The following is a 21,964-nucleotide window of genomic DNA, read 5'->3' as shown; positions in this document are numbered from 1 at the left end:
AGAATATTCTACCAGTACTACCTATAGTAATTGACTCAGGTATGGGTCTATGACTAAAGCTGAGCCAATAAGAGTTAACTCCAGAAGTTCTGAGAGACTTTTGGGCATGTGGTCTTTTGCATCTACATTAGTTAAGTATCAGAAATAAGAAATTAGAACTACTGGTTGTCCATCTTTGTTGTTAAAAGGGAAATACCAGTCAGAAAAATGCCAGCTCCAGACAAGCAGGATGAGAACAAGAAAGAGAAGGATTGCTGTTGACTTTTTTTGAGCACTTGGATGCAACTCTGCTAATGGCTGCCATAACCTGCCTTTTGCACTTAAAAAGCAATGAATCCTAGGGAATATAGTCAATAATATCATAATAGCTATGTATGGTGCCAGATGAGTACTGGAAATATCATGGGGAAAATTTGTAAAGTATATAATTGTTTAACAATTATGCTGGACACCTGAAACATACAAAATAATATTGAATACAAATGTAACTAAAAATGAAATAAAAAATAAAAAGCAATGTATGCAATTTCTTTTAAGTTGGATTGCTGTCACTGGCAAGCAACAACCCTGGTATTGCAAGTAAATAAAATGATGATTTATTTATTCATCACCTTTAGCTCTTAAAATTAAAGTCTATTCATTTTGATAAAAGACAAAAAACAAAGACCAAAAACAGTAAATATTATGGGAGGCTAAATCATTTCCTTGTCAGTCAACAACATTCGCTGATTGCATTTGATAGAACTAGAAAAGAAATAGGAGTAATGCTTATAGTGCTCAATGAGACAGAAGCAAGAAAAACATATACTACAAGGAGATAAATAAAGCCAAGGGTAGGAAGTACTTCAGGGAATATTACAGCAGCATCTAGAAAGTCATAATCAATTATCACTAAGATCCCTCCTAACAATGAAATGCTGTTATTAAAAATATTTAAGTGGTAAATAAATGCAATTATGTTAAGACAGATATATAAGTAAATTTAAATAACATAAGAGATCTGAGTCTTGCAGAATAGTGAGAGTACAAAAATATGGTAAACTTCCATTTGGATTGTGAAGAATGGATGGCCTTGAGTTGTTCAATTATTTTTCTGTGGTGTTATTTTATATTTAATTCTCTTATTATAGCTTCAAATTTGATGGACTGATATACTTTCATTTTGAGCATCTAATATTACAAATATTTGTTCCTCTGATGCTTGAAGTTTGAATAACTTTTACTTAAGTTGAAAACAGAATTCTTAAAACTCCATTAATGGTCAAAACCCTTTGTTATAAAAATCCTGAAGAGTATTTCTAGATAAGACAGAAGTACTTCTAGGTTAATAAGAGCAGATTTGACTTGAGACTTTATCCTTTAAATTGTACAGAATGGAAAAAAATAGGTTATTTACAGACAACAGTATCTACATACATACTCAGGTACAAATATGATGACAAAAGAGACTTTTAAGGGCGCATTAGAATCTCAGAAGCAGTTCTTAAAGACTTTAGTTTTATTTTCTTGGATTTTAAAAATGTCTGAGATTTTTTTCACCCTTGATCTTGGGAGCCAGATAGTACTTTAAATGTCCCATATCAGTATTTTTATACTCCACAATAAGGGTTACATCTGCAGGCATACTGAGGGTTATTGTAAGAGAGTGCAGTAGCTTTTGTAAAAAAAAAGTTCAGGTACCTCAGTGCAAAAGTTAGCTGAACTGCATCATTCATCTCTGTGGTAACAGCTTCCTCTTCTTTATCAACATCACTTATTTGTGAAAACTTAATATTTCTATTTCCAAGTTCAAGTTCCCCACTTGATGAAAATTTCACTCCATCTTTTGCACAAGGAAATTACAACATCTCTGATATGACTGAGATTTCAGCATATACTTGCAAATTCATCAAAAGGCATTTTTACTGCACAACTATATTCTTGTTCTGGAATTCCAAGTTGTTCAACATTTAAAGCCATTAATTTCATTTCAAAGTCTGAAATCTTTTTTGATTTGGAGCTTCAAATACTAGTGCCAAGGTGTCTCCATTATTTTCAGCCCTTAGGGTAATAGTGACTTTGTTGCCAGCACCTTTTTCTATTTTGGACATTACCATATTGCAATCATCACAGTACCTGTCGAAGCTGTTGGAGCACAGTGTGAGCTGCACCAAAGAGATGTGGGACAAGTCCATGCTCTGCACGTCCCAGCAGGCCTCATAGATGGGTCCTTAAGCACCTCTGGAACCTTTTTCAGGATGGAGCCCTGGACCAGGAGTGCTTTCAGTGTGGTGGTGGAGTGGCAACAACTCCAGCTAGAGGCCAATGGCAAGAAGAGGTGGAGCCAGCTTTGGCACTCACAGGATGAGAGCCAGAAGACTAAAGTGAGAGCCTGAGATCAGGGAAGATCACAACAGCGCTCAGGCTGCAACCATTTAATACAACTAATATTTCAAATATTCTTGTTAAGTAGTTGTAATATGCTTTAAAACTTTCTAGAATATTGCTATTTTAATTTGGCTTGTAGGAACTACTGTTGAGCTACAAAATATAGACAACATGGTTAATTAATTATAGAGATGTAAGTGAAAGTGAAAACTGGAGAGAAAAGTAACAGCAGTATTCACATCAGTGTTCCTTAAACAAAAGTTCACTTTAGATTCATTCATGGAGCTAGTGGAAAAACATGCAGTTAAAGACTCCACCTTCACTATTCCCCTTCATTAAATAAGATGTGTTCCAGGCATTTTTCTGTAAAACTTCCAGGGTGATTCTGATAAATAGCATTAATTCTATTTGAGCATAACTGAGCCTTGGGTAATTCAACAATTTAATTTGGATTAACCTTTATATTCAGCAATACTATTAAATGTATATGCATACTATGCTTTGTGGATCTACACAATGTGTCCTGTGAACATATGAATATCAGCACGGTAAAAACAACCAAACACAAAAAAAATTTTAGCAGTTTAATCTTGTGTCTTTCAAACTTGACTATGAACCTTTTAGTAATCTTATGCCAGTTATCATCCTATTGGGTTAGTTTCCACAGAAACAAATGTGAATAGAAATTCATGTTAGAGGCTCTCAAATATAACTGTGTTGACCTGAGCACTAAGGTATTTCTCACTTAACCACTTTTAACCTAGCAACTCAGTAATTAACTGCAGGGTCAAGACAGTCTGAATTTTTTTTTAATCTTTATGGGCACTTTATTCAGAGGGCTGGCAATCTGAGAAAATGGCAGGTTTGTATCCTATTAGACCATCTTAAATTCCACTTTAAGCAGATCCTTTTTATAAGGAGAAGAAAAGTATAGGTAAGGGGTTTAGGATTCAGGGATTGAGTTAATCAGATAAAAGCTGCAGCATTCTTTCATCTGTGCCCTGGGTGGTGCCTTTTCTCTCGTTTCTCTTCTACAAGCGTATACAAGGGTGGGCAAAAGTAGGTTTGCAGTTGAGACTAAATGAAACATAGTTTATTCTTGTATTATATATTTTATCATACAAACAACATGTATTCAAAAGGATCAAAACTACTAAATCAGAAGCAAGATATTTCTGAAGTGTCAGGAAAGTGATGTAGAATGTGGGTTATGTACTGACCCACATTCCCCACATAGCAAAGATTTTACTACTTCATACTAGCAAGACTTTCTTGCTCTTATCCTTGATGCAGTATTATGTAGTGTTTCAAAGCAACAGCTTTTGAAGTTCCTGCCGTGGTCAAAAGGTTTCATGTGGCTTGCTTTTATACGTACATCTCTGAGTCGTCTTAGGCTGTACTTGATTTTTGTGTGTGTGGCTTCCAGTATGCACAGATATGTGAAGGTTGCTGTTTCCTGTATGTTGGTAAATAAAGGTGATGCTGTATTTCCTGCTGCTCTACATATGACTTTCATGAAAGAGGTGTAACTTCAAAGCACTGTTTCTAAAGCATATAGTTCTTCCTTTTTAAGAAAAAAAAATTTTTGTGTGTCTGATCATTTTTTTTAATTTTGTGTCTTTGAAGATTTTCTTTCTTTCTTTCTTTTAGGCAGGGGAGAAAAATACCAATGTGAGAGAGAAACATCAGTCAGTGCCTCTCCTACATGCCCCACTTGGGATCAAACCCGCAACCCAGGGATGTGCCCTGACCAGGGATCAAACTGATAAGCTTTTGCTTCACAGGACAACACCCAATCAACTGAGCCACACAGGTAAGGGTGAATTTTGCATCTTTGAAATGATATTTTTTTAAATGTATCTAGTTGAATTTATTTTTTTTAACTTTTTTTATTGTTGTTCAAGTACAGTTGTCTCCATTTTTCCCTCACCATTCCCCCCTACCCCAGCCATCCCCACTTCCCATCCTTGATCCTACCCCTCTTTAGTTTTGTCCATGTGTCCTTTATAGATGTTCCTGAACATTAATTGGGTCTTTACCTTATTTACAAAATTTCCAAGAAAGTTGGAGACTTTCAAATGCTCAATATTGTGGTATAATACAGTGATGTAATCATGGTTACATATGGTAAAAAAACTATTTACTAATGCAGTATGTATGATATTGTGATAGTATATTTCCCAAAGGTTTATTTTAATTTTATTACTTTTTATTAATGTCTGGCTATTTATTAATGGGATAGACTAAGCTAGTGTTCAAGTATCCTTATTTCCCATTTTCCTAAGTTGAACCTAGAATGTTTATTATAATGCAATATTTACTTTTAAATAATTATGCCTTTAAATATCTTGATATTTTCTCTTTTTAAAAATGCCCCCTTAGTCTATTAGCAATTCTCTTAGATAATTCTTAAGCTTTCTTTGAGCCTCTTTTTGCTTTCAAGTTCCAATTTTCCTGAAATATTTTTCATCGCTGAATGCCCCCATGCTATAGAAGCTCTGAACCATAATCTCTAATTGAGCCAAATTTTCTTATCTATACATTATTGTGTACATTAAGTATGATATCTTCACAATCAATTTTAATGGGCAAGCATTAACTTTCAATAGTACATTGTATGTAATGACGACAATGAAGAGCATTGCAACAGAATGCTCCTAAATTAATTTGCCAGTTCGACTCAGTAATTGATGTGCATAGAAAACACTGATGTGAATTGAAAACAAAATAACTGCACTTGACAGATATAATAATTTAAGTGATTTCAAGTTAACCACATCCCATGATTCTCAAAGTTATACATAAAGGTATCACAAGCACTTCATACACTATTTTCCTCTTTTCAATTTTGAACATTATAAGATTAAAACTGGATTGTGTAATAATTTAAAAAATATAACATAGCTCTTAAGAAAAATTAATCACATAAAGAGCAAACAATAAATGCCATATTATATTAAATAAAATCTAGACATACATAAGCACAACCTTAGTACTCTTTTATTTCTCTAAGAATTTATGTAGTAACTATTATCCAAATTGTTAAACTTTCTTGTTTATATAGTAAGAGCATAAACATCTTATTTTATGTTTTTATTTATGTATACATTTTGCTTTTATTTTGTAGCATTCAAGTGTTTTTGTTAAAGTATTTTCTACAAAAGTGGAAATACTGAAATATTTAAAAATTAAACCAAAATAAAAAGTTTTCTTCCAAAATTAAAATTGGCTAATCTCAAATTCATGGTGAAGATTAAGTGAATAGCTGAATAAACAAAGCCTTCAGCCTTCTTTATCATCTAATGTGAATGTAATTGGCAGCAGAAGTTCTATTTAGGGAATGAAGTTAGCAAAGCTATTTGGCTTCTTCAAGTCAGGTAATATTTCTCAGGGGTTATAATTTACTACTCATCTCTAAAATATAAATAGTTATTTTATTGACTGTGAAGCAATGGTTCAACAAAATTCTCCCTAATGAACATGGAATGTAAAAGATATTAATATAATACTTTTATTTTATTTAATTCTCTCTAGGAATTTACTTCTAGGGTTATAGGTTCATGGCCAAATTTATCTACTTTCATTATGCTATTGAAATGGTACACGAGTGGCTAAAATTATTCTTTTCTTCTTTCATTCAGTTGGCAGTAATTGGTTCTTTGTATTTATTAGCTAGTCTTCTGTATGTTTGGTAAAAAGATATACCAAAATATTTCCTCTAGGTTTAAGGAGAAAAACCTTAATGGTGCAGTGGTGAAAAGTAAGATAATAGAGAAATGTACCCCAACAGGAGTTGGGAGTCCAGAGGATGACATGACAGTGAATTTTTGGAAAAATCAGTTTCTGGAAGAGTTGAAAGCTCAAGTGAGTAACCTAGGAGAAGAAGGTATATGGTACATTCTAGAGAGGGAAATTGGGATATGGAAAGGCACAGAGGTGGCAAAGAATATGATCCACAGAAAACTGCAAGTGCATGGCTAATAGACCATATTGGGCTGTGTGGAGGTGATAAGGCCAGAAAGAGAGGCAAGGTGAAAAATATAAAGGCACTTTTATTTTAATGTTTTGCAAAGAAATTTTTAATGCATATATTGATTCATTCATATTTCAATATATGTTTATATGCCATGCGTTGTTCCTGGCACTGGGGACAGAATGGCAAAGTTATGGGTATACTCATGTTTATTATTATTTTTTTAAAGATTTTATTTATTTATTTTTAGAGAGGGAAGGGAGGGAGAAAGAGAGAGAGAAACATCAATGTGCAGTTGCTGGGGGTCATGGCCTACAACCCAGGCATGTACCCTGGCTGGGAATTGAACCTGCGACACTTTGGCTCACAGCCCGTGCTCAATCCACTGAGCTACACCAGCCAGGGCATGTTTATTATTTATAGGAGAGAAGGAAACATTTGTACTTGTTCAGGGAAATTTTAAGTTATAATAGATTTACATGAGATAAATATATAATAGATCATAGATAAATAATAGATAATAATAATAATATAATAATAGATAATAGATAATAGATAAATATATAATAGAAATTTTAAGTTATAATAGATTTACATGAGATAAATATATAATAGATTTACAGAAAACTTTTATACAAAATTAATATATAAGAAGATATCTGGAATATATATGAGGATTAGCCCACTGAATGGGAATGAATAGTGAGGACAATGTTCGAGAAAGGGGATAGTACATGAGAAGGCTTAGAGTCAAGCAGGTATAGTACATGCTTGGGGAACTGAGCATCAGTTCTGTATGACTGATACTTAGAAAATTAGTGGAAGAGACAAATGTGAGAAGTAAACCAGACACAATAAGCAGGGATTAGCCTGTACAAGCCTTGTTAATTTATGAAAACTCATTGAGGCAGCATTATGTGTTGAGAGGGCCAAATGAGGTAGGAAAAAAGCAACTGGTACTTATATATTATCTATCAGGAGATTACAATAACTTTGATTAAAGGAATAATGATGGAGATGTAGAAAACTGAACAGAATTGTTATAAAATAAATAAGTCATGGGAAAGTAATATGCAGCATGGTGACTATGGTTAACATTGTATTGTACATTTGAAAGTTGCTAAGAGCACAGACGTTAAAAGTTTTTATTATAAGAAAAAAGCATTGTAATTATATGTGGTGAAGGATATCAACTAGACATACAGGGTATAAGAAAGTAGGTTTATCATTGTTCATATGAAAAATAATAAAATCATTAATAATTATACAAGAATAAACTGTTTCACATACTCATAACTATATCCCTACTTTTGCCCCACCCTGAATTTTCTTAGTCATTTTACAATATGAACATGTATCAAAGCATTATGTCATAAGCTAAAACTAATAATGTTACATGTCAATAAAAAAATAAATGTCACCTTTTCACTCACCCTTTGAGAAAACTTCAGAGAACTCCTAGGTTCCTAGTCTATCCCCATCTCCAATTGAGAAATGGGTAAGCTGGAGCATTGACAATTGAGATTTTAATTTCAAATGTCTGTGGATTTCCCATTGACTATGAGACTGTTGTAGGTAGAATTCTAAGATGTCCCTCAGGATTACTGCCTATTATGTACACAGTCTGTAAAATCCCCAGGAATACGAATACAATGGGATATTACTGCTGTAATTAGGTTATGCTATAGGACACACTTGACTTTAAGAAAGGAAAAATATCCTCAGTGGGCCTGACCTAATTAGATGAGCCTTAAAAGGAACAGTCTTTTTCTGGTGAAAGAAGTGTGAAGTGTGAGGTGGATTTGACAGGAGATTTTTAACTGTTGGTTTTGAAAATTCATTGTGGGGAGCAAAGGGTATGAGATATGAATAGTCCCCAGGAACTAAGAACAGCCCCCAGATGAGAGCCAGTATATAAATAGAACCTTGATTCTACTGTAGAAAAGAATCAAACTTGTCCAACAAACTGAATAAGCTTGGAAAGAGATTCTACCCTGGAACTCACAACAGGCATTCAAACTAGCACCTTCACTTTAGCCTTCTAAGACCCTCATCAGAGAACCCAGTCATGTGGTGCTAAGACTTCTGACCTACAGAACTGTGAGCTAATAAATACATGTTGGTACAAGCCACTAAGTTGTAGTAATTTGTTATCTGGCAATTAGAAACAACCACAAAGACCTTGGATAATTTGCATTATCATTCTATTTTTAATCAATAGAATTAATCATAGTATTTTTATGCATTGGTTTTGAGGATTAAATAAAATAAAATATTTCAAAAATAAACCAGTTCAGTGTTTAATGCCTGATAGCTGCTACCTCATTGTCTTGTTTTGAAAATTTGATGGAATGATACCTAAAAAGTTCTCAAAATAGTATCTGGTACTTTGTAACCTCATAACAATGTTATAAATTTATTATTGTTAGAGATTAAAAAAAGAACTTGACATGGACTCTTTTTGGACCTTTTAGCATTCTCTGTATAGACATACCACCAGAATATTGTGGATTCAGTTCCAGAAAGTGTGACAATAAAGTGTCTATCACAATAAAGAGCATCATACAATATTTTTTTGGTTTAGTGCATAGAAAAGTTATGTTTACATCATGCTATAGTCTACTAAGTGTGTAATAACGTTATGCTTTAAAAAACAATGTACATACAATTAAAATACTTTATTGATAAAAAAACTTTATCATCTGATCTTTTGGTGAGTTAAAATTTTTCTGTTGACAGAAAGTCCTGCCTCAGTGTCGGCTGCTGACTTGAGAGTGCTGGTTTCTACAGTTTGGAGTGGATGCGACCATTCCTTAAACTAAGGCGACAATGAAGGTTGCCACGTCAACTGACTCTTGCATTCATGAACAGTTTTTCACATGTGTAGCATGTGATGCTGTTTGATAGCATTTTACTGGCTGCAGAACTTCTTTAAAAACTAGAGTCAATCTCTTAAACCATGCCACTGCTTTATCAACAAAGTAGGAACTTTGTTATATTATAAATCTTTTGTTGTTATTTCAATAATCTTCACCAAGAGTAGATGTTATCTCAAGAAACCACTTTCTTTGCTCATCCATAAAAAAACAACTCCTTATTTATTCAACTCCTTATTTATTTTATCATGAGATTGCAGTAATTCAGTCACATCTTCAGATCCCACTACTAATTCTCATTTTCTTGCTATTTCCATGACATCTGCCATTACTTCCTCCACTGAAGTCATGCATGCCTCCAAATCTCCCATGAGTGCTGGGATCAACCTCTTCCAAGTTGTTATTAATCTTGATATTTTGACTCCTTCCCATAAATAATGAATGTTCCTAATCACATCTAGAATGGTGAATCCTTTACAGAAGGTTTTCAATTGATTTTTCCCAGATACTTCTTGGTTTATGGCAGCAATAGCCTTGCAAAGTATATTCTTTAAATAATAAGAATCAAAAGTCAAAATCATTCCTTGACCTATGGACTGTAGAATAGATGTTGTGTTAGCAAGCATTAAAAAACCCATTAATCTCCTTGTCTACCTCCAGCATAGCTCTTGGATGACCAGGTACATTGTCAATGAAGAGTAATATTTTGAAATGAGTCTTTTTCTGAGCAGTAGGTTTCAACAGTGAGCTTAAAATATTCAGTAAACCATGTTGTAAACAGGTGTGCTGTCATCCAGGCTTTGTGTTTCCATTTATACAGCACAAGCAGAGTAGATTTAGCATAGTTCTTAAGTGCTCTAGGATTTCCAGAATAGTAAATGCATATTAGCTTCAATTTAAAGTCACCATACCCCTTAATAAGAGAGCTAGTCTATACTTCGAACCCAGGCATTGACATCTCCTCTCTAGCTAATGAAAGTCCTAAATAGCACCCTCTTCCAATATATGGTTGGTTCATCAACACCAAAAATCTGCTTTCAGAGTAGTCACTTTCATAAATTATCTTAGCAACATCTTCTGGATAACTTTTATTCATCATCTTAGCTAGATCTTCTGGACAATTTTTTTGCAGCTTCCACACCAGCACTTACTATTTCACCTGTACTTCTGTGTTATGAAGACAGCTTCTTTCCTTAAGCCTCATGAACCAGCCTCTGCTACCTTTAGACTTTTCTTCTGTAGCTTCCTCATCTCTCTCAGTGTTTACGGAATTGAAGAGAGTTAGGGCTTTTCTCTAGATTAGGCTTTGGTTGAAGGAAATGTGGCTGGTTTGATCTATCCAGACTGCTACAACTTTCTTCATATTAGTAATAAAGCTATTTCTCTTTCTTATCATTCCTGTTTTCATTGAAGTGAAATTTACTTTAAGAGCTTTTCCTTTGCATTCACAACTTGGCTAACTGTTTGCACAAGAGGCCTACCTTTCAGGTTATTTTGGTTTCTTGGTTTTTGACAAGTCTTTTCACTAAGTTTAGTCTTTTTTTAGCCTTTAATTTAGATTGAGAGACCTGTGATTCTTCCTTTCACTTCAACACTTAAAGGCCATTGCAGGGTTATTAACTGGTCTAATTTCACTATTGCATCTCAGAGAATAGGGAGGCCTGGGTAGGGGTGTGGGGGGGGGGGGTGAGGGGGTGAGATGAGAAAATGACCAGGTGGTAGAGCAGTTAGAACACACACAAAATTTATCAGTTAAATCTGTTGTCTTATATGGGTGTGGTTCACCAAAACAATTACAATAATAGCATTAAATAATTATAATACTAGCATCAAAGATCACTGATTACAGATCATCATAGCAAGTTAATAATAATGAAGAAGTTTTAAATATTTCAAGATGACCAAAATGTGACAGAGAGACACAAAGTGAGCAAATGCTTTTGGAAATATGATGTTGATAAACTTGTTATCAAAATGACTTACATCATTTTTGGTGATGAAACATTGTCACAAACATCAATTGTAAAAATGAAAAACAAACAAATAAAATAAAAATGCAGTATCTGCAAAGGACAGGAAAGCTAAGTACAATAAAATGATATATGCCAGTATTCTTTTGTTTAAAATTTCTAAATTTTAACTAAAATTTAATAGCCAGGATATCATGGTATTAAAGTGAGCTTGGCTCTTTTTCTAGCTAGCAAAGAATTGATTACTAACATCTAACACTTGGTTCTCTTGGCAGGACATTCAGATCTGAGCAACTTTACTCCCCAAGGAAAAGATTAGTACTGAAACAAGTACTAATCATTCATTTTAAGTAATCATTCATTTTAAATGGGGATGCACTCATCTGTTCTTGGGGTTCATTCATTCCTCATAAAGGTGACTATTACCATATACTGAAAAAAAGAAAACCAACCTCAAATCATAGTTTTATTACATTCACAGGGAGGGTAAAATTGTTTTATTAAAAACTCAAGGAATGTAACTTTAGGATTTTTTATATAGAGAGTATGCTTGATATCAATTATTAAATCTTATGAAAATATACACATGAAGTATGAATCAAAGAAGTATGTATGTGTGTATGTATGTATGTATTTATTTATTTATATTTAATTCAGAGAAATTCACTGGGCTATTATTCCCAAGAATTCAAATGTAACAGCTTACTTGAAAGGCAAACAGCTGAATAGATTTGGGTTTCTAGAGTTAAAAAAACTATTGCATTAAGACTCACAATTAAGTCCACACTGTGTCTCAAATGTAAGCACACATTTCAGTGTCACTGTCTACCACCTTACAATAACAGAAAACAGCTGTATAATGGCGTATAACATTACACGGTGCATTACAATTAGAAATGTGCTGAAGTGGTAGATTGGGGGTTTATTTACGGTCCATGAAACAAAAGATTCTATGAGCTTCTCATGAAAACTTAACAGTTTGAGAAAATAAAATAAATATTTGAGTACAACACTTATATTTTAAATGATATAATCACTGGAGAAACTTAGAAGAGGCAAACGATTTGAAAAGGTATTAAACCCATTATTAGTTGCTGAAAGTCATTATGAAGAGAGAATTACAGAGAATTATTTAAAGCATAATACCTACTAGGTTAATATGATTTTATAAATTGAGTAAAATTTCTCCCTAATTACTCAAGAAATCAAGTCTCTAAGAGTTATAGTGAGAAAAAACGAGATTTTAAACCCATACATTCTTTTTAAGAGGAACAGAAGATCTTTCTCTATGTTGCCATAAAATCTGGCAAGTTTAAGTAGGAGCAATTCATAAACTATTTTCTAAAAGGAATCATCAGAGTTATCCCACAAAAACTCTTCATGTGTGAGAGCAAATAATTATTAGTCATGAATACTACATACTTCATTTCCAGATTATAGGTAATGTATACACATTTAAATTTGTTATTTTTGCAAGCATAATCTCATATCATGAAGATAATTTAATCATTTGTAACTTATGTGTGGTAAAAATTAAAGTGTGCAATCTGCCAGCAGTGAAAATCCATGTCTTACTGAACAAAATGCTCATTATCTTTCAAAAATACTGAAAATAAAAAGAACAGCAATTGTCAATGACATTTTAAAGTGATATAGTACTCATCTTGATTATAGAAACATCCACCAGATTGTTAACATTTGAGCACTTGCTATGAACTTCTATGTTATAGTATCCCTGAAATCTATTCCATTTAATATCCTGAAGGTTAAATTTGTAAAATTGTTGTATAGTTCTTCTATTTTTCATTCCATTAAAAAGTCAAGTTTAAATGGTCTACCTTTTAGAAGAAATTGTTTTTATTAATGCGTAATGTAAAATATACATTTATAAATAGGGATTGCATTGAAATTCAAATCTTTTAGACTAATTTGTATTCATGATAGTTATACAAAACATTTCCACAGGAGGCTCATATGCTATTTTAGTATTGATTGCTTGCTGGTTTTCAGAATGGGTTTAGGTTTCCTCCAAACTATACTAAAAGACCAAGAAATTCTGGTAGTCCCTCAATTAAACATGCATCATTTGTAATGATTTTCCACATGAATATCCCAAATATCCATGGGAAAGCACAAAACTGTCACAATGGAAAGGAGTCAATGCCATCTACTGGCAAGGAGGACTATACTGTCCTTTGGCCTGTAATTTGTTTCAAGGTATGAGGTCATCATGGTATTAGAATCTTGAATTCAGAGAGAACAGTAAACTACAGAAAGGTACCTAGAGTTGGATATATAGCTAAAGAAAACAGGGCATTTTTTAATTAATTAAAAAATGTTTTAAATAGATATTGTTGAACAAGTAGTGAATTAAACTAGCTATGTAATAACTTGTATTTTAAACTTCTGTTTGTTCTTTGGATTGATATCCTAAAATAGAAATATTATATCATATCTGTCTTTTCTTTTTTCTAATCTTAATGATTGTTTAATATTTTTATGTTTTATGTTTTACATCCATTTCAATTATTTCTCCTTTGCCCACATCCACCCAGATTGCCCTTCAGTTCCATAGTCATTCCCCACCCTGTTGTCCATGTCCTTGAGTTCTTCAATGTTTCCTGACTAATCCTTTCACCTTCTTTCAAAAAGTCTACCTCCTCCTCCCATCTTACTGCGGTTTAGTCTATTTATGAATCTATGCATCTGGTTTCTCTTATGCTCATTAGTTTATTTTGTTCATTAGATTCCTCTTATGAGGTTATATGGTATTTATCCTTCATTGACCAGTTTATTTCATTTAATATGATAGTCTCCAGGTTCATCCATGCTGTGAAAGAAGGTAGAACTTCATTCTTTCTGCTGCATAGTATTCCACTGTGTAAATGTCCCACAATTTTATAATCCACTCATGTACTAATGGACACTTATGCTGTTTCCAACTCTTGAGTATTGTAAATGGCACTGTTATGATCATAGGGATGCATAAGTTCTTTTGAAGTGGAGTTTTGGGATTCTTAGGGTATATTCCCAGCAGTGGAATCACTGGGTAAAAAGGTAGTTCTATCTTTAGTTTTTTGAGGAAATTCCATACTGTTTTCCACAGTGCCTGCATTGTTCTACATTCTCACCAACAGTGTAATAGTGTTCCCTTTTCTTCCACATCCTCACCAACACTGTTTCTTGATTTATTAGTGATAACCATTTTGGCAGGTTATAAACTAATATCTCATGTGGCTTTAATTTGCATCTTTCTGATGGCTAGTGATGCTGAGCATCTTTTCATATGTCTGTGGGCTGTGTGTCCTCCTTGGAGAAGTGTCTGTTCAGGTCTTTTGACCAATTTTTCATTGGATTGTTTGTCTTCATGGTGTTGAGTCATATAAATTCTTTATATACAAGATCTGTCCAGAGGATATCCAGCCATATAATATGAAGAGACATTTATTGAAGAAGGTACAATATACAAGAAACATTGTACATAGGACAATGATGCCTCAGTCCCCTTCAAAGTAGGAACCTTGCAACCTCACACAGTTTACTCAATATCCATCAGCTGCTCATATTTTCCTGAATCTCATCAACTATCTGAAATCTCTTCCCTTTCAAAGGTGATTTTAGTTTTTGGGAAAAACCAGAAGTCACTGGGCACCAAATCTAGGCTACAGTGGGACTGAGTCACCTTGGCAATTTTAGGATTCACAAAAAAAACTCTGCATAAGATGTGATGCATGAGTACAAATGTTGTGGTGATGAAGCTACCAGTCACCAGTTGCCCATAACTGTGGCCTTCTGAATCATCCAAATAGTTTTTATGGAGGAAAGTTCAAGTTTAATGCAAAATTTGATGCAGATTCATTCTTCTGCTTGTCAGCATTTTGAATGCCACATCCCACATGCTCACTAAATAGTGTCTACTGCCCCAACTGACTAGTACAGAAGTTGTAATTGTTCACACATGTGCATTCCAGCTGACTTTCTTTTGTTGGGAACTGGCCTGCCTGGTATCAGAATCTGTAACCCCCACCAAGGCTAAGGCTGAGGGAATGACCTTGGACCATAAGCCAGCAAGGAGACAAAAGCTTATCTCCCTGGCAGGAGCGCCACTTCTGCTCCTTTTATTTCACCCTGCCTGGCCCCCAATGCTTGGTTGGTTAGTCAATGACGGGTAAGATTCCCCAAGGGGGGAATGACCTAAGACAAGCATGATCACGTGGGAGGCCCCCAGGGAAGGACTTTGGGGGCTACAGCAAAAGGGGGTGATGGACCCTCGCCCCTCAGCTTTGACATAGCCTGAGTCCTCATTGTCTGTGAGAAAATCTCCTAATCTCTTGGCTGCCTTACTTCCCTTGCTCTACCTAAGCCTGAAACAATGACAGAGTGGTGCAGCCCTGCGCTGGAAACGGCGGGTTCCCCAGGTGATCAGGCCTAAGAAAGAATATGTAAAATCCTATGAAACCTGCTTTGTTTAGAATGCTCTCAATGAAATGAAAAGGGTGCAAGCAAGGAGTAAGTTTGTTCCTCAAAGTTTTATAGCTCTTTAGCTATCTGACCCTGACTCAAAATAGGCCATCAGACTTCTTTGTTATCTATTGTTTGATCCTTACTTCCTGGCAATCAGTAATGAGCTTTGCCTGAATTCTTATGCAAACGAACCCAATAAAAGACTGCTCGGGTGGGAGAATGAGGCGCTTTCCCCTAGGGAGGGTGGCCATGGTGCTCTCCCCACTAGAGAGAGTGGCTGTTCCATCCCTATTTCCCCACAGGACCTGGTTGTCTTTGTGTATGTTTTTCTCGTGTTTCAAGGAGCCATCCGCAGTGTTCCACAGTCACTGCAGGCCAGTGGCCGTGTCACTCTTTGGCTACAAGGTTACATCAATTTTGCGCAAACTGTTCTCATTATCTTAACATTGGCTGGACTTTTTCTGGACAGACCTTGTGTTTTGGAGATTAAACCCTTGTCTGATGTATCATTGGCAAATACGTTCTCCCATACATTGATTCCCTTTTCATTTTGATGATGGTTTATTTAGCTGTGCAGAAGCTTTTTGATTTAATGTAGTCCCATTTGGTTATTTTTACCTTTATTTCCCTTGACCTGGGGAATATTAGCAAAAATATTGCTATGTGAGATATCTGAAATTTTACTGTCTATGTTTTTGTTATGATTTTTATGATATCACAAGTTATAAATAAGTCTTTTATTCATTTTGAGTTTATCCTGGTGTATGGTGTGAGTTGGAGGTTTAGTTTCAATTTTGTTTTGTTTTGTTTTGTTTTATTTTGCATGTACCAGTTCCGTTTTGTAAACACCATTTATAGAAGAGGCTATTTTTGCTCTATTGTATGCTTGTACTCCTTTTGTCAAATATTAATTGACTATAGAGACAGGGGTTTATTTCTGGGCTCTCCGTTGTTTTCCACTGTATCTGTTCTTATGCTGGTACCAGACTATTTTGATTACAGTAGCCTTGTAGTATAGTTTGATATTACATATTGTGATCCCTACAACTTTGTTCTTTTTTCTCAAGATTACTGAGGCTATTTAGAATCTTTTTTAGTTCCATATATATTTTTGTAGTATTTGTTCTGGCTCTTTGAAATATGATATTTGTATTTTAATAAGAATTCTATTGAGTCTATAGATTGCTTTGGGTAGTATGGACATTTTAATGATGTTAATATTTCTAATTTATAAACATGGTATATGCTTCCATTTATTTGTATTTCCCTCAGTTTCTTATCAGTGTTCTATCATTTTCTGAGTACAGCTCTTTTGCCTTCTTGGTAAAATTTATTCCTAGGTACTTTATTTTGTTGTTGCTATGGGAAATAAAATTCTTCTCCTAACTTCTGTTTCTGCTGGTTCAATTTTGGTGTACAAAAATACCTTTGATTTCTGAATATTGACTTGGTATCCCACTACTCTGCTAAAATCACTAATTAGGTCACATAGTTTTCTGGTGGAGTCTATAAAATTTTCTATGAATACTACCATGCCATCTGCATCCTCCTTTCCAATTTGGATGCATTTTATTTCTTCTTCTTGTCTGATGTCTGTGACTATAACTTCCAGTACTATGTTAAATAAAAGTGGTAAAAGTGGACATTCCTATGTTGTTTCTAACTTTAAGGGAAACACTTTAGTTTTTTTCCATTCAGTATGATCTTGGCAGTAGGTTCCTCATATACAGCATTTATTATATTGTGGTATGCTCCCTCTATTCCCATTTTGCTGAGTGTTTTTTCATAATAAATGGGTGCTGGATTATATCAAATGGTTTTTCTGCTTCTGTTTTGTGATCATGTGATTTTTGTCCTTCCTTGTATTTTTTTAAAGATTTTATTTATTTATTTTTAGAGAAGGAAGGGAGGGAGGGAGAGAGAGAGAGAGAGAGAGAGAGAGAGAGAGAGAGACCAATGTGTGGTTGCTGGGGGTTCTGGCCTGCAACCCAGGAATGTACCCTGGCTGGGAATTGAACCTGGGACACTTTGGTTCCCAGCCCGTGCTCAATCCACTGAGCTACGCCAGCCAGGGCTTCCTTCCTTGTATTTATGTGACATATTACATTTATTGATTTGCACATATTATACCACTCCTGTATCCTCCTTGGAATAAAGCCATTGGAATAAACCATTCCAACCATTGTATCACTCTTGGAGTAAATCTCCCTTGATCATGGTGCATGATCTTTTTAATGTTTTGATGGATCCATTTTGCCAATATTTTGTTGAGGATTTTAGCATCTATGTTCATCAGAGATATTGGCCTGTACTTTTCCTTCTTGTTGTGTCTTTACCTTGTTTTAGAATTAGGATAATACTGACCTTGTAAAAAGAGTTAGGGAGAGTTTCTTCTTCGTGAATTTTTTGAAATGGTTTGAAAAAGGTAGGTGTTAATTTTTCATTTGAATGTTTGGTAAAATTCACCTGTGAGCCAGGGGTTTTGTGTGTGTATTTGCTGGGAGGTGGAGCACTGGTTTTATTACTGCTTCAGTTTTGCTGGTTGTTATCAGCCTGTTAAGGTTTTCTGCTTTTTCTTGATTCAGTTTTGAAAATGTGTATGTTTCTAGAAATTCACCCATTTGTCCCAGGTCATCCCTTTTCTGGCATATACTTATTCATAGTAATTTCTTACAATCCTTTGCATTTCTGTCAGTCATTGCTTCTCCTTTTCATTTGTGGTTTTACTTACTTGGGTCCACTTTGCTTTTTTTCTTGATGAGTCCTGATTAAAGGTTTGTTAATTTGGTTTATCTTTTCAAAGTACCAGCTCCTAGATTCATTGATTTAAAATTTTATTTCTCTGTCATTTAATTCTGTTCTTATCTTGAGTATTTCCTTCCTTCTAATCTCTCTGGGCTTTGTTGTTTTTCCTGTAATTATTTTAGAAGTAGGGTTAGGTTGTTTATTTTAGATTTTTCTATCTTATTCAGGAAGGCCTGTATTGCTGTGAACTTCCCTCTCAGGATTGCCTTCAATGTGTCCCATACCTTTTGGGTTATTGTGTGTTTTTTTTCATTTGTTTTCAGGTGCTTTTTTATTTCATTGTTTACCAATTTATTATTAAATAACATGTTATTCAGTCTGTATGTACTTGAATGTTTTTTTAGTTTATTTCCTTGGTTTCTAATTTCAAGCCATTTGATCTGAGAACATGCTTGATATGATTTCAATTTCTTGAATTTTTTGAGTCTTGTTTTGTGGCCTATCTTTGGTAATGATCCAAGTGCTTTTAAAAATAATGTCTATTTCACTTCCTTGGGGTGAAATGTTCTACAAATATTGATTAGGTCTATTTGATGTAGAGTGTCATTCAATGTCACAATATCCTTGTTGATTTTTTGTTTGGAAGATCTATCCTTTGTTGACAGTGGCATATTAAAGTCCTCTACAATAACTGTATTGTTGTCAATATTTTTCTTAAAACCCTTCAGAATTTTCTTTATATATTTAGTTGCTCCTATATTGGATGCATTCATATTTACAAGGGTTATATCCTCTTGTTGGGCTATTCCTTTAAGTATTAAATAGTGACCTCTTTGCCTCTTATTATGGCTGTTGTTTTGAAGTCCATTTGTCTAATATAAGAATTGATTCCTCCTTTTCTTTTGATTGGGTGGTTGTTTCATTGTCTCCCCATTTTAGGTGACTCTTTTTGTTGATTTCTATGTATTAGATTGATCTGCTTTGACTATCTATCTTTGTGGGGTGGACTTTTGTGATAGGAGTCTGTGGGACTTAGTGGTGAAGTCTCTTTGATCTCTTATTCTATTGTACAGGTGCTGGCAAATAAAACAAAACAACACAGAGAACAAAACCCACACCAGCAAAATTATCCCCCTGCAACAACAGCATTATCAATATCAATGACACATGAGCAGAAATAATAAAGGTGGAAAGTGAATAAGAATATTGTAAGAAAGGTAAAAAAGAATATGAGATAATTAAAGAAAAGAAAAAAATGATTTTGAGAGGGTAGAGGCAGGAGAAGTAATAAGAGTAGACAATAGAAACAAGGCAAAGAAAGAAAAAATGTGATAAATGTAAATAAGAAATGGAAGGAAGATGGCAAACTAGAACAAAAAAAGGGAAGATTAAAATATTAGTTTGAAATTATTTAAAAAACCGTGAAAAAATAGGGACAAAAATGAGGAAAAACAATAGCTACAGCAATATCAATGACATGTGAGCAATGATCAACAAAGATGGAAAGGGAATAAGAATATTATAAGACAGAAAAAAATATTTGATGACCAAAAGTAAGAAAAATGGTTTTGAGAATATAGAGGGAGGAGAAATAATACAAGTAAAAAATAGAAAAAAAGTTGAAGAAAGGGAATAAAATAAAATTTAAACCAAAAGTAAGAAAGGGGAGGAAGGAGTCAAATGGAGTAAGACAAGGGAAGAGCAAATATGGGATTTGATATAAAAATATTGAGCAAATAGGAAAAAAATGGAAGAATTGACTTCAACAGCAATATCAATGACAAACGGGGAAAGAGTAATAAAGGTTGAAAGAGAATACAAATTATTATATGAGTAAAAGAATATGAGATGACTGAAGGAAAAAAATGATTTTGTGAGGATTAGAGGGGGGAGAAATAATGAGAGTAAGGAACAGGAACGAGGCAAAGAAAAGAAAAAATAATTTTTTAAATGAAAATAAGAACATAAGAAAGGGAAAGAAGAAGGCAAATGGAGTAAGAAAAGGAAGGGGTAAAATATAAGATTTGAAATAAAAGAAGATAGTGAACTAATAGGAACAAATCCCAGGAAAAAGAAAAAAATGTTAAAAAGCTATGCGAAAGAAAAAAGCATGCAAGCAATGAAAAAGAATGAGGTAGAATTCTCAGCAGAGTCAAGTTCTTCCCTGAAGGCCTCTCTTTCTATATCTGACTCTGGCAATGTCAGACTCAGTTCCCAACTAGCTCTCAGCAACCTGCTCAAGGCTACAAGTGGACCATAGTTTTCTGCTGTGTCCTTCAGGCTTGGCTGCATCTGGGATGATCCTCACTGTTCTGTCCTGCTGGCTTTTCATCAGGACAAGGCCAAGATATGGGTCATCCAATGTCCAAAAGCACAGAAGGTACCACATTCACCTGCCTCCATCTGTGGCCCTGTCATTAGTCTTCATCATCGACCCATCTGTTTCTGAGAGGGCTTCTGGTACAATCAGGAGGATGGGGTCCTGGATCTCCCCTGGGAAGAAGCACTGTTCAAACTTCAGGGAAGATGGTGGGTGTGTTCTCTGACCCCTGTGCCACATGTCTCTATCTTATACTATTTCCAATAATGTATATTGTCTGATGAGTTAGCCGTCCCTTTCATTTGAGGGGGCCAATCTGTGTAAAAGGATTGGTTCTTTCCTGCCTGGCACTGGTGGCAGCTATGTATAAAAGCCGAGGCTGGGAAAGGCCCTATATTCCTCTTGCTACACCAATTTCTGCACTCTGCCCAGCTGGTTTCAGTGGAATAGGGCCTGAGTAACCAGCATGTCTTGTTGCTGCTGATAAAAACTTAGAAATCCCCCATTGGTGTCTCCCTTTCTTTCCTATGTGGATATGTGTCCAGCAGGGGGCTCCTGAGCCTGGCCAGACTATTCTGCAGCAAGGAGATAAACACACCTTTCCTTTCCTAGATGTTTTTATTCTTCAGGTGATGAGTTCTGTCTGGCTGCAAAAAATTTCTGGTGCTCAAAACTTGCCTAACTCCCAGCCCACTCTTTGCAGGAGATGCAGTGCAGAACTCTGCTCTGCGAAGTCTCTGGCCTGTTAGCTGACCTGGATGGGGCCCAGGAAACCCTTTGTTTCCCAGCTTTCTGAACTCCCTGCCCAGCTGGATTCAGTGGGAACAAACTGCACTTTCAGTCTGGTCTCTTTGCTGGAAGAACATCTGTGTGCAGGGTCTTTAACCAGACACATTTCAGCTCCATTTTTAAAAGATTCTATGTGGTGTCCATACCACAGTACTGAGTCGTTGTCTGGTTCTCTGTGCATATCTCTTTCCCAGAAAGCAAAATGTCTCTCATGATCATGGCTGGTTGCAGCCTGCTGGTGCCTCTGACAGACCCAGGTATGGCAACCTAACCATTTTAGGAGATGGAGTCCCTATTTGGAAGTCTCAAGGTTGGCACTATAGTTATGGAAGTGCTGCTTGCTGTGTGTATGTAACCTGGGTCTCCCAAGGTTACACACACATAGGTTACACTCCACATATCTTCCCAAGTCTCTCCCAGTTAGGGTTAGGAATCCCTATGAGGGGAATCCCTGCTCTAA

The 21,964-nt window shown here is 35.0% G+C and overlaps 1 pseudogene; it reads right to left on the bottom strand.

Moving 5' to 3' along the window:
• Nucleotides 1-1,513: 1,513 nt before the first annotated feature.
• LOC114515472 lies at nucleotides 1,514-20,955 on the bottom strand (annotated as a pseudogene).
• Between the last annotated feature and the right edge of the window lie 1,009 nt (nucleotides 20,956-21,964).

This window comes from Phyllostomus discolor, chromosome 2 (genome assembly GCF_004126475.2).
Source record: "Phyllostomus discolor isolate MPI-MPIP mPhyDis1 chromosome 2, mPhyDis1.pri.v3, whole genome shotgun sequence".
NCBI classification, from domain to species: Eukaryota; Metazoa; Chordata; class Mammalia; order Chiroptera; family Phyllostomidae; genus Phyllostomus; species Phyllostomus discolor.
Note: the sequence above shows the minus strand (reverse complement) of the source record. Positions and strands in the feature narration are given on the sequence as shown.